Raw genomic sequence first — 13,724 nt, forward strand, 5'->3', positions numbered from 1 at the left:
CCCCCCTCCTCCAGAAAACAACCAACAAAAAGACATGCAAAGTCCAAAATCATGGCCGATATCACAGTATCGCAATGGTAGATAGAGACGGTGCTCAATAGAAAAAAAGAGTTAGCCCTGCAGGGAAATTTGAATCAGGTATTCCAAGCCAGGGCTTAATATGACTGCTGATAATCAACAAAAACCTAAATGCAGCACTGCTGTGATCACCTATTAAAAAGCACAACATGGGGGGGGGATCAATGGAGAGACCAATCTAATTACAGAAAGTCGGCAGATAAGTGCAGATAATGTTCCCCTGCAAACAAGCCACAGCGTCAGTTGTTTAGTTAAAGAGTTGATGTGTGTGTGAAGTTGCACAAAACAAAGTGGCAATATTAACATCTGGATGAACAGAAGTAGGAATTTAAAACCTCACTTTGTTATAGATGATGTCAGCACACAGTCTGATTGCATCATTTAACAAAAATGTTAAATGGCTTTAACATGTGGGTCTTCCATATAAAGTGTAGGAGGGGAGATGAGGTGGAGTATTTTAATCTCAGCACCTGCTGAATATATTTAATGGAAGGCTATTGTTCAGTCAGCAGCAGTGCAAACCTGTGGCCATCATCTGCTGCTGATCAGCAAGAGTGAAGCGAGTTGTCCCTTTAATTAATGATGGCTTATTGCTAATATATGCAGATAATCCATTCACAAACTCGTCCCATTGGCTCACTGTGAACGTTTTCCTCTCTGCTGCCGTGACAGCTGGTCAGGCCTGAGTGTTTGCAGTGCCTGGGGCGGTACAGTAGAGCTTGACGGACATATGGCCGGATGGACACAGGCCCTCAGAGGAGGGGAGGACACAATTGGATGGCTGGCAGACAGACAGACAGACAGGCGATGGCAGTGCAGGGAGACGGGCATCAGTGAAACACAGAGGCACAAGAAGACGAAGCAAACAGTGTAATGTTTATTTCAGGCCCTCAGTGTTCTCCGTGGACAGCCCATCATATGCTTTCAGTGAGTCAGTACAAGCTAAGCTACCTCAGCAGCAGCAGTGTGGTGCAGAATATGAAATCAGGCAGCGCGTGTGCGTGTGTGAGCAGCAGCAGTTAGCAGTCAGCCTCTCTGGTGAGATGGCTGCGGCAGCAGCCCGTCACAGCAGCCAGCTGTGATCGGAGATGATGTGCGTCTTCTGGCCCGAGGAGGCAAAGGGAAGCCGTCTCGTCTGCCGCCGCCAGCCTGACAGGAGATGACAGCTACCGTTTAGCAGGCAGGCAAAGGCAGAACGTGGTGCTCGCCTCTGGCTGTTACGTCATTTCACTGTCTCAACCTCCTCCCTTCCTCGACCTTTAATGCTGTGTCACTGGAGTTTTAGCAGGAGTCCCACCCAGACCAGGCGTGTCTGGAACTGACACCACACGCACAGTTTTTGTTTCTGGTAATCACAATTCCATGATTTGAAATGCAGTTTGAAGATAATGCTTTAAATATGTGAGTATTTCAACGTTTTAGGGAGAAGGTTTTGGTGTAGTGATGGGCATACAGATCATCTTACACAAAATCTTTGTCTCTTGTACAAAACAGATGCTGACTTTAATAAAAAAAAAAAATGAGAGTATACGCCATAGACACAATAACAGAGAATAACAACACCAGGGGAAAAACACCAAGCAAAACAACTGAGTTTTACTGTTATTCATCAGGTTCTTGTGGCACTGAGATTCATTAAATAGCATTTTAGGTGCTACTTTAGTCTGAGGCCTTGATTAATTAACACCATCACCTTCAAATCCAACTAAGAATTACTCTTATGAGACTGTGGAATTTAACTTTTCATTGAATAACTAAACCAACTAAACCTTCATTGCAAAAGACCAAACCCTGGGACTTGCCTTCCAGGTAGGGATGGGTACCGGTGTCGGTTCTGACATAAACGGTAGTAACCAGACCGAAAAGCAGCGCACATTTCGGTGCTTTTTTTTTCCTGAGCTGTGATACACTTTAGATTCTAGCCAATCATTTTACGTTTCCGAGGATAGTAGGCGGGGCCAGGTACGTACGTTCTGTTAGAGCAGAGCTACAGATTAAAAATGTCCAAGGCGAAGCGGTCAAAAGTCTGGCTGTACTTCATAGCAAAATATGCAAACTCAGCAGCCTGCAACAAGTGCTTTAAGCTGATACTGTGATACTGTCAAAGGAGGTAACACCTCAAATCCGATGAAACACCTGGCGACGCATAGCGTTTTTTTTAAAAGCCCAGAAATGCGCCGTATTTGATAGCTTGCTGCGAGACCTCACACCGAGCACATCTACTGCGGGTGGGTTGCCTGTTATGCAACATCCCCCAAAAACACGAAGAGGAGAGTCCTGGCCCCTAGCCCTGCCAGTGTAGCAGAAATGATGACGGATGATGGAGGCAGCAGCCGTTCTTCTCTGCGTGAGTAGCTAATTTACGTTGAGTAGGCTAACCACGTTATTACATTAATGCATGTAAGGTGAACTAGCAAACATCATCATAGCTACATGCGGCTGTCTTCTTGTTTGATGGCAGATACTCCCTTCACCCTGGCTAAAAAGGCTAAAATGACCAAAGAAAAAGTGGAAAACAGTTAAACATGAGAGGTTTAGGACAAAGTTTGTGTTTTTTCCATTGTTTAAGCACTGCTTCCAGCCAAGAGTGATACCATATATGCCCCATAGCTGCAGAAAAGGCTAACATTGTTATCTTTTTACAAAAAACAGCTGAACATGAGAGGTTTTTGGACCAATTTTGTGTTCTCCATTCTTTAAGCACCGGTTTGAGCACCGTTTAAGCACCGGCACCGTTTCAAAAGTACCGATTTGGCACCGGTATCGGATAAAACCTAAACGATACCCATCCCTACTTCCAGGTCACTTTTAAAATAAATATGATTTACTTTGATATAATTTCTCAAAAGCAACAGACTTCCTCAGTCTTGGGTCAATTCAAATTGCATTTCTGGCAAAGTCTTGAGTCAAAGTGGAAAGAGCGGAGCGGCAGCTCTGGTGTCTAAATCAAAGGTAATGTTCTAATGTTGTCAAGACGAGGTGCAGATGAGGTGTTTCCCCCTTGCTGGAGGCAGCAGATGGAAGGATTATTTCTTAGAGGAGCAGGCCAGCAGCTCGGAGGTTGCTGTTTCTGCAGCTCTGCTTTCACAAATGTCCGTTCTTCACAGGTTGTTTGGAAAATGTAGCATGATCGTCCTCAACAGATGGGAGTATGGAATTGAAGGCTGTCAGAATTAAAGTTTCTACCTTTAATTCCTCTTCAATTACATTTTTTAGGGTTGGTATAGGTGCTAAGTGCTTAGTCAAAACAGTGTGTCTTCTTGTTTTCTCTCAGTTGTTTTCACATAATCTCTTTTAGATGCAGTGATGTCCTCATGAAGCTTCACATATGAGCCTTAAATTGGAGCAAAGCAAAATTTCTAGCTGCTTGGTTCCATATCTTCAACCCAAACTACAGCCTCATTAACACCACCCGCGGTCCTGCTGTTTATTTTTAAACATCACTGCAGTTGGATGTGTTCTGTTAACAGTAAGCACACAAACCTGTAATACAGAAGCAAGAAAAGTCAACCCGAAGATCTTTGTGTTCATAATAAACAGGTTAAGCTGACTGTGGGTGTGAGTTTGGAGCGTTCACAGATGTGCAGAAAAAAGGGCATCATCTCTAAGAAAACAGGAGTTCCTGATAACAAATCCCAACGTGTTTCAGCCGTAAGAGTTTTCATTGTTGTTCTGAATCGGGGATGTGATTGAAATTTTTCCTCACAGAACATGAAAACAAGAAGCTGAACTGCATGTCAGAAGTTAAAGTTCTTTGAACATCTCAGACTGACGACGCACAAAAGCAGAAAGGGATCTGAGCAGGGATTCCCCACCAGCCCCACCTTTGATTTGGTGTCTCGGTCTCGGATTACATCCATAGAAAGTTTATAAATGTTTCCCACCAGATGAGCAGACGGTTTGGGTACATGTAAAACACAGAAGGCTGATTCATCGGTGTGGCAACGGCAACACTTGGCTAAACATTCCAGTGGCTGTAATCTGACATTTAGGATGTTTGATACTCATCCAAACCAATACGCACACGAAGCATCGCTCAGTTTCTAACATACATTCTCCGATATTTTACTTCTTTCTTTTTCTCCTCAGCTGTGCTGCTGAGACAGCAGCGGCCGGCCACGAGCGCGCTCCTCCTCATCCATCAAAGAGTCGCGCAGTTCATGTGGGGATATTCTGACAGTGTGGATTCACTCAGTGTGGATGATTTATTCATCCTGCTCTTGTGATGTAAAATTGCAGACTGTTTTGGAAAATATCGAAGCGGGGACAAAATTGACAGAACATCTCTTTGATCAAAGATATTTATTCAAAATATGGAAAACATGGCGCGCACTGTTGAAAGGGCCCGTCGCTTTCAATGCGAACATCTGTTGTGTTTATGAGAGAGCACGGTGTAGGCAGAGGGAGGCGGACGCTAAACATCACGGACCGTTTGAGATTGTTCATAACAGTGGAAACAAAAGTGACGCAGTGTCGGCTGGTCCGGTGTTTAGGCCTGTTTGCTTGCTACTGTTTAGGAGATTTCTACTAGATGACTGTTTTGGTTTGAATAAATCTTTACTGGCACCAGTATCAATAAAGATAATGTTCTGTGCTGGAGAAGGGGAGCACACACGCTTCAGCATTTATTACATGCAGTCCTTAGCAGATCATTTGTTGTTTGGTCGAATGCTTCAAATTGTGACAGGCGCTTTGTTGTCCAGTCCAGGCATCGGATCCAACTCTTATGAAAGGAAAAAAAGAGAGCGAGCCTGCATAAATTTTTCATCATCTGTCTGAAATGAGATGATTTTTACTCCTTTTGCATTCTTTGAGTTATAAAAAGTGTTTTTCTTGTGCTTGTTTGTGGATTCTGGGGGAGAGAAAGGCGAACACACTCAGTTTTACTGCAAGCAGCTCAGACTCCTGCAGGACCTCCTGTGATACACTAAGGGAGGATCCATGGTTACACCATCCAGCTCGAAGTATAAGCCTTATCAAAAAGGAAAGTTCAAAGCCTAATCCTAAACTAGAGAGGGCGTCTGTCTCCTGAATCCAAATTGAAGCCTGCTTCCACAGGAGAGGGGCCTGATAGCTTCCTCCCACTCCACTTTCAGAAACTCTCGGAGCCCACAGTCTGAGAGCGAAGCCCTCGAAACCTATTTTGCTGTCTCCTTTTCAAAACCAGATCAAGTTTTGACTTAGAAAAAGAGCAGCTTTGTCCAGCTTGTGCCCCTGTGGATGAGGACCAATAGCAGTGTGGCCTGAGGAATCCAGCAGAGACATTATTTGAATGTCACTCTGCCAAATTCAAATGCTAGTGTTTGAACAGCGATGACAAAGTCGTTCTTTAAATATCTTTTAATGCAGGTGTGAGGCAGCAAGCGCATTTGCTGATACCCGTTTAATCATCTCATTTCGTCACGTCCTGCTGAGTACATCTCCATAACAGTAGCTGATAAAAAGGAAAATTAGCATTTTTATTTGACAGACTTTGTAGAATGTCACTTGATCACTTGCTCATTTGGATGGAAGCGCAGCAGCTGACAGAGCTCAGAGGGTTAGTGCATGTGGCCAAAGGTCTGTGGAGTCTTGAGTGGCATTTATTGCAAAGTTACATCACATAATTGGGATCTGGAGCAGATCTGGTTTGTGTTATAGTTGAAATAAAAAAGGGCCATTTAAACAAACAAATGAATAAATAAACTTAAATAAATATTAGAAAAATAAACCCATCATACCTTGATCGCCAGAGACTTTATTATATCATATGTTTTTTTTGTTGCTGCCAAAAAAAGTCATGAAAGCAACAAAAAAGCTTTCGAGCCTGCAGCACTGAGACCAGCAGTTCATTCAGACATTGCTCTCTTGCACACACATTTCTTTAAAAAGTCAGACTCTATAGTTTTTCTACATGCACGCTCAAACCAGAGGCATCAAACCTTCGTTGGGGACTATTTTTAGCAGCAGATTAAGACCCATATGGCCACCAGAGTGAGTATTTGGGGAATTTGTGCCACAGAATAAAAAGACATTGCAGTGTGCACTCATTCATTTTTACATTATTATTAATTTATGATCAGTTATGGTTTTGTTATAGTTTTGGGCTTTTAATGGGGTTTGTGCAAAATGATGAAATGAAACAAAATATAATTTAAAGTCCACATTTATGAGGAAACTTATCAAATATAAACAAGTTGGCTTCATTTTGCCTTCTGGGGTATTCCCCCCCCACTCACACCCATTTTTGTGTCTGGGGGAGGAGGAGAAGAAGCAGGTGGTTGAGTGGGCGTATGCTCAGCCTCAGCTCCTCCAAGGTCAGTGGAGGTCACGTTTTAATGGGCTTGCCCAGCCCACCCGTGTCAGCGAGAATCTCTCACTCTATTTATTGCCTCGGCCGGCTGGTTATTTCTTCAGGGCAGCACTGGCATCGAGCCTTATTACCTCATAGCACTGCAGAGAAGGACTTTTACACCAGAGCTGCCTTTTTTACATACGAGGCATTTAGCCAACAGTCTGGTCCAGGCATGCTTTAACATGAGTAGAAGCAAAGAGTAAATATGCAGTAGTGTCCAGCTTGCAGAAAAAAAATTCAAACAAAGGCAATTTTTATCTGTGACATTCTATATAAATAATATGACTGCAACATATGAAGTAGCCCTTTTTGCAAAGAAAATATTCAAAAAAATCAATAATCTGCTTTGCTCTCTGCACTTTTCTTTACTTCGATCACATTAAACCCCGTCTGTTATCATATTCCTCATTTTATTAAATGTGTATTTCAAGCTCTGTAATTGCATCTCTGCACTGCAGCTAGCAATCAAAGCGCATTCACACAAATGATTTATGCTACATGTAGGGAAGAAGACTGCATTGTCACAACAGCATTACTGCGTCAGACCGGTTGCTGTGGCCTGTGATCCAAACAATAGTTTGTCAGACATTCGTTCCTGTGTTTCATTTACAGAATCTCAAGAGCTGTAGACTTTTATGACTGGCCGTACAGTTCTGTTAGCTTGGACTATTAAACTAATAATTCTTTAAACTAAAAGCATCCGAGCGTTGAATCCAGAAATCCCTCTCAGCTGCTACACTCACAATTCTATTGGATGTGCTGAAAACATGCCCAGCGCCGACTGGGATCAGTAGTTTGCAGCTGTGCTGTTGGATTTTATCATACGTTATCATTGCAGTCCGCCTCACTTTGTCATAGTCATACTTTGTTTCTAAATGCAATCATCACTCCGTGCAAACATGGTACCTGTCTGCTGAATAGAAACGCTGTTTCTGAGAGAAACCTGGTTGCTGAATGTAAACCGCAGATAATAAGACCGCTGGTTGTACTGGGTCAAGGTGGATGCATAAAAACTTGGCTAGATGCCACAAATGGGCTGTCAAAAGCTGTACTGCCCCCAGTGGGCAGTAAGGTGTACTGTCTTAATCAACAAGGACAGAAGATTACTAGCTAAAGTTTCTCCTTAGAGCAGATCGTTCCTGCTTGAGTAATTATTTAAGCTGGTTTTTCAGTGCACACCAGAGCCAGTGCGTAGAAGTATCGCTTGGTTGCGTTCTTTGTGCAGCAGTTTCATTCACTTCACCTCTAACAGCCACCGTCTAATCTCAAAGCAGAAAACCTGACAAATGAAAACATCTCCCTTCACGTGTCTCCTCCCTGCGGCCCCCGTGGCCGAGCTGGGCGCAGGTCGAAGGGTTTGGGTATGTAGGAGTGGATCAGGATTGTTGCTGACATCAAGAGCTGAGAGTCTGGATAATGTGGGCTGCGTTTGAAGTGTGGATGATGGGTGATCCTGCAGCACCGAGGCTACACAGCCCCATTCATCCCTTAGATCACACACACTCAGTCTTTGTTTTTTGTTTTTTTGTCTTTTTTTTTTTTCCCCAGAAGGGGAAGGAGGTAGAGGAGGGAGGGGGAGAGGACATGAGGTGTGGAGGAGTCAGCAGACTGGTGCTTCCTTTTAATTCAGCCAGCGTGGCTTTTTTTCCCTCCATTTTTATCCCCGCTCTCCCTTCGTCTTCTCTGTCTGTGTCATTTCTGTCAGATCAGGCCTAAATGAAATACAGCTCAGGATTAGAGAAAGATCACTGAACTCCTCTTAAGCCTCCCTTTTCTCTGTCTCTCTATCCTAACTTTTCTTTCCGTCTTAACTCATATTTTACTGTCTTTTCTCTCTGCCTGGTCTCCCAGCTGCTGTCCTCTCATTCCTCCTCGTCCTCCCTCCTGCTGACTTTTCTCCATCAGTCTGTTTGTCTCTCAGTGTCCTACCTAGCTCATTCTTTCTCTCTTAATCTCCCCTGCTCCGCCTCTTTTTGTCTTTATCTCCCTGCTTTTCTCATTTTTCTCCCCTTGTTACGACTTCACTGTCTCTTGCTCTCTTTGGCCTTTCCATCTGCTGTTTATCATGTCTTTGTGAGAGTAAGGCTGGGGGTTTTCCATTTCTCTTAATGTCAACAAATGTTATCAACCAAAATGTCCTGCTGTCAAAATTTCCATTAGGATCAGTATAGTTTGACTTTCTTAAGAAAAATGAACTATATGGTTGTGTGCGAGTCATGATTTGGACTCACTATACAGAAATCAACACCAACATTTAGTTGTTCCTACTAACAAGTATGCTTATCCAAAGCCAGATTTGACTTATTTTTCTACCCCACGGGGGCCGATAACTCCTTCACCTGTCAGTTAGATATGCTTTATTCTACTTGTAGAGAAATGTACTTTCGACCACATGCTGCCAAACCGGAGACAGAAGCACAGACTGATTGCTGTCTTTTGTAGACAATGTGGACAAAGTGGTTTGTGAGGACTTGCGCTGACTTTGTGGGTCTTGCCACCTTAGCTTTCTGAAACGAGACGTCACAAATACGGGGAATGTTTGATTTCTCAACCACAAGTAGGCCCCACCCTAAAGCAGACCCTCTTTATTGTTTTTCTAGACACTGATGAGATCATAATGTACAAAGTAAACGTGCTGTTCGATGTAGGAGTTGAAGTTTAAGAGTGTGACTGTGAGCACATCAGGAAAGTGCTTACTGAGGTCATGAATTAAGGGAAACAAAGTACTTTGCAGTAGAATTTATATACCACAAGACCAAAGTTGCTGCCCCCTGCTGGTCATCAGAAGGAAAAAGACGTGGGTTTAAAGCAGGGGTGGCCAACTCCAGACCTCGAGGGCTGGTGTCCTGCAGGTTTTAGATGTGTCCTTGATCCAGGACGGCTATTTAAATGGCTAAATGACTTCCTCAATGTATCCTGAAGTTCTCCAGAGGCCTGGTAATGAACTAATCATGTGATTCAGGTGTGTAGACCCAGGGTGAGATCTAAAACCTGCAGGACACCGGCCCTCGAGGCCTGGAGTTGGCCAAGCCTGATTTAAAGCATTATAAAGCTGCGTTTAATTTTCAGCCAGCACGACGATGAGAAAATGTCTTATAAACAAGAGATTTGGAGATCACTGTTTTCTGTTTTTTATTTGATTTTTACAAAACATCCCAACTTTTTGGGAATCCCTTGGCTCTAACAGTGGAAAACTAAAAGTTAAACATCTGATCATTTGAAAGATTCCTCAAGTTAGCCACTGTTTTTGTTTTTCACTTCTGCACAATGTAATTTCATCATTGGCCAAAAAACCCGTTAAAATCACGAACGAGCCGCGGTGTTGAAGGGTAGGGCTGCAATCTAATCGGTTTCCTGTTTGGAATACATCTCAAACTTTTCACCACCCCTCCCCCTATTGCAAAAAATTGCAAAGACCAAAGCACAGCATTTGTCTTTTTGAGCCTGGCCTGATTATTGCTTTGATCGCTTGGGATGACAAATGTCACTTGTGCCAGATTATAGTTCGGTAAGTAACAGGAGGACAAGCTAAAATAAATATTTGAATGTTAATGTGCTTTCTGAAGATAAGCTGAGGCATGGACAGAGCAGACTGAGGTAATTTCCTTTAAACATGCTGATCAGCCCGGTCAGAAATCAAATGTGTTTGGTAAAAGTCATGAAGAAGTGCAGAGGAGGAGGAGGGATACACAATATTGTTGAAAGATGCATGCACACACTTTTTTTTCCCTCATCTGGTTCTGGGGTCAAACTCAAAGGGTTGTTTGGGTTGTATTTGTGCTACGAATGGCTGAGCAACAAAGAAACGAGAGCCCTGGAGAAAAAGTAGCAGAGCGTTGGATGTGGGATCATCTCTTTCAGAAAGTTGCAGATAAAAGGAGCGACACTGATACGCCATATCCAACATCTAAAAGCTGTGGAGGAAGGGAGTTTCCAAAGCTATCTGACACGCAGTTCAGGCATAAATCTAGCTTAACTCTGCTCAGTACCAGGCTGGGACTGCATTATTCCTGCCTGAAGACACCCGCACAGTGGGAACTCTCAAATTAGCATGTACAGGTAACATTTCTACTCAGTGTGGAGCTGGAGGAAGGCCACGAGTTTTAGTGGCCACAGCTACAGAACTGAGTCATCGAGTTTTAATTGATTATAAATTGAGTTAAACGCTGAAAACCAAGCCTCAGTTTAACGTTTGTGGGATTTCAGTGGCTGTAATTAATAAAAGCTGGTTTTTACTAACCGATGCAGCTGGAACAGGTTCCATTTACTTCAGATGTGCCCCAGTAAATGCACATTGCCTCCTATTTTAGCCTAAAACTACAGGGGCTAACTTGTTCAGGAAATTGTAAAGCATGTTTACAAATGAAACTCTATATGTGTAAAAGTGTAAAGTAAAGTGTAAAGTGTGCGTGTTAGTCCCCATAGGGAAATAGTTCCTCTGCATTTAACCCAGTCAACCAGTGGGCAGCCGCCAGTGCAGCGCCCGGGGAGCAGTGTGTAGGGACGGTACCTTGCTCAGGGGTACCTCAGGGTAACCGTTCAGTGGAGCCGAACCCCCGACCTTCCGATCATGGGGCCACCACTCTACCTACTGAGCTATCCCTGCCCCTATCCCTGCGAGGTGTTTTTAAAGCTTTATGTCTTCAGTGGGATCCAGCGGTTTTGGAGGTGGGAGCACAGGGAGGCAGGAAGCATTGAGAGACAGCCTAAACACGTTGTTGGTTTTGGTCTTTTTCTGAGATTTGTGGACACTAAGAAAAATAAGGATCCTCAGCGGCCGCATTATGTCTTACTTTTTCTGCTTGGCTCACTCACCAGCCCCCCCACCCCCCTTTAAATCTCTTGTTCTTTGCCTCCTTCACCATCTTCAAAAGGCTGTCTACTTCACCTGTTAGCGTTCGCTCCTGCGGGGCACATTTTCTCAGTTTCTTTGTGTTCTTTTATTCTCTCGTCTTTCGTATTAGAGGTCCTCTGCGGTGAAGCATCTTTTTCTCCTGACCACATCAGACAGGCCTGCTGCCACCCGGGACACTGTGATATGTGGGAGACGGCCAAGAAGGGGATAGTATTAGGGGGTAATTCTGAAGCAGTAGGGGAGGGGTTGAGGAGTATACGTTGGGTCAGGTTACCTGGCTGTGAGGGCCACGAGAGAACAGGGTGATAGGGTTAACAGCTTGCGGTGGATTAGGCTGGTTGAACACCACCTTCCTGTGAGTGATTTTTTTTTTTTCTCCTTGATTTTTCTTCAGGCCAGCCGTATGCCTGAAAAGAAATTGAATTTGGCATCTTCTCAGACAGCTGTCGAACCTGCAGCTGTGAGCAAATAAGTGTCCTTACTGTGATGCCAGATAAAGGAGCTTAGCGAGTAAAATATATCATATGTGGGCTGGAGCCAGTTAAATCACATTGTTTATGGAGGGATGAGCCATCCCTCGTGTTCATGCACAGTGAATACTGAAGTGAAATTTAATGCCAAGACGAGGCATCCCTGCTCTTGTTCTGGAGTCACCTATCAAGGTCACATGACTGTTGGGACCTGAATGACTAAAGCCCATCCATCTATCCATCCAGATAAAAGGACTTTGCCTTGTAGATGGTAGTTGGTTGCTAGGGGGCTTTAAAAGTTCCAGATGTCTAGTTAACCCTCTTGTGTCTTTATCATGTCATATGTCGATCAACAGTATCCTTTGCTGAAGCTGGTAGTTGCTTCAGTTTACTCACCTCAGAGTTGACACTGGTCTGATTGTATCCTCACGTGGTGTTGTCTGGACCTCTCAACGATGGCTCTCGGGCCTACTCTACGTTACAGTGTGTCTAGTTAGCGTTTAGCTTAGCACTAATTAGCAGATTGTGTTTCTGTATGTGTGCAAGTTCACGGATGCAACTTGCTAAACGAGCTTGTTGATTTTAGCTGATAACTTGGAACTTAACTCTCTGGGTGTTGCAGCTAAAATGCTGAGGCTGTACCCGGTCTTTAAGTCTGACATCATTAGCCGGTTCCAGGTTCAAACTTTGCTTCAGGTCCCAAAGTCAAACAAACACTGCGGCATCACTGAGAGTTAAAAACTGTCTAAATTCTTTCATCTTCAATAAAATGATCAGTGTGGCTGCTCTACCAGGTGTAACAATTAAGTTTAACATCCAGGCATCCATGAAAACACAATTTTTAAATTTTAGTTAGCAGGGAGTTAGCTTGCTAGTTTCCATCTAAAGATGATATAATCTAAAGATGATGTAATGACTGAGAGATTTCTGATGTAATTAAAACGTACAGCTCTGCTATCACTTCCAACATAAATGAAAACTAAACAGCAGTGACGTTTGTAGGGTTACTGAAGGTGGGCTAGCTGGTATATAATGATGTGCTACGTGGTGGATAGCTACACAGCTATGGTTAGCATAATATAAACACAGCGAACCTGGAGGATGAACGCTAACCTTTTTTTTCTGAGCTTTAAAATGAATAGCGGTAATAAAAACCGAGAGAGGCCGACAGTGGTCACTGCCTGTTTTTACGGGGCTTCAAATGTAATCACTTAAAGACCAGATGAGGCTACAGAATCCAAAAACTGGTGATGTCACAGTGTCTATATCCATTGATCAAATAAAGGCCCACCCTTTAAGCCAACCTTCATGTGATTGGCTGCTTCTAGCAAACAGAAATTGAAAGGGCAGCTGGGTGGGGTTCTCTCTGACATTATGTAGCACTAAACCGGTCAAAATAGTGTTTGAGCTCAATCCTCAAACAGCGCTCAGGCGCGATTAGTTTCACGGGCTGACTTTTTTTCTGCTTTAAATATCAACACAATTCACTGTAAGCTGTGTGTTACAAATACAAATAAAAAATATTATATAAAAATATTATATAATAAAAATATTATATAAGCCACTGAAAGTCCAGATCTCAGAATGATTTTAGCCATGACTGCCTGTTTCCCTGCTTTTCCCTCCATTAGTGCTTCCCCTTTGTCTTAAAAGTGTGTGAATGTGTGTGTGAATGGGTGGATGAATGGGTGGGTGACTGAACGTGTAAAGCGCTTTGGGGTCCTTAAGGACTAAGTAAAGCGCTATACAAATACAGGCCATTTACCATTTTACCATTTAAAAGAATTTATTACCACATTGTCAAGAGTAGGGTTTGTTTGGGAAATTGTGTGTGTGTGTGTGTGTGTGTGTGTGTGTGTGTGTGTGTGTGTGTGTGTGTGTGTGTGTGTGTGTGTGTGTGTGTGTGTATCTTGTGGGATCTTTTTCCTCCTCAGCGCTGATGTGCAGGCAGAGCTGCATCTCTGAGCTACTGAGCTGCTGCCAAAAG

General features: G+C 43.4%; 1 protein-coding gene across 2 annotated transcripts in view; it reads left to right on the forward strand.

The window, feature by feature from the left end:
* Positions 1-13,724, forward strand: part of LOC102302709 (transcription factor IIIB 90 kDa subunit) — a 124,267-nt gene that overhangs the window by 54,835 nt on the left and 55,708 nt on the right. The gene's annotated exons all lie outside the window — the stretch shown is intronic.

The sequence above is a fragment of the Haplochromis burtoni genome, unplaced genomic scaffold, assembly GCF_018398535.1.
Source record: "Haplochromis burtoni strain Fernald_Lab_line unplaced genomic scaffold, NCSU_Asbu1 Contig_396, whole genome shotgun sequence".
Classification (NCBI taxonomy): Eukaryota; Metazoa; Chordata; class Actinopteri; order Cichliformes; family Cichlidae; genus Haplochromis; species Haplochromis burtoni.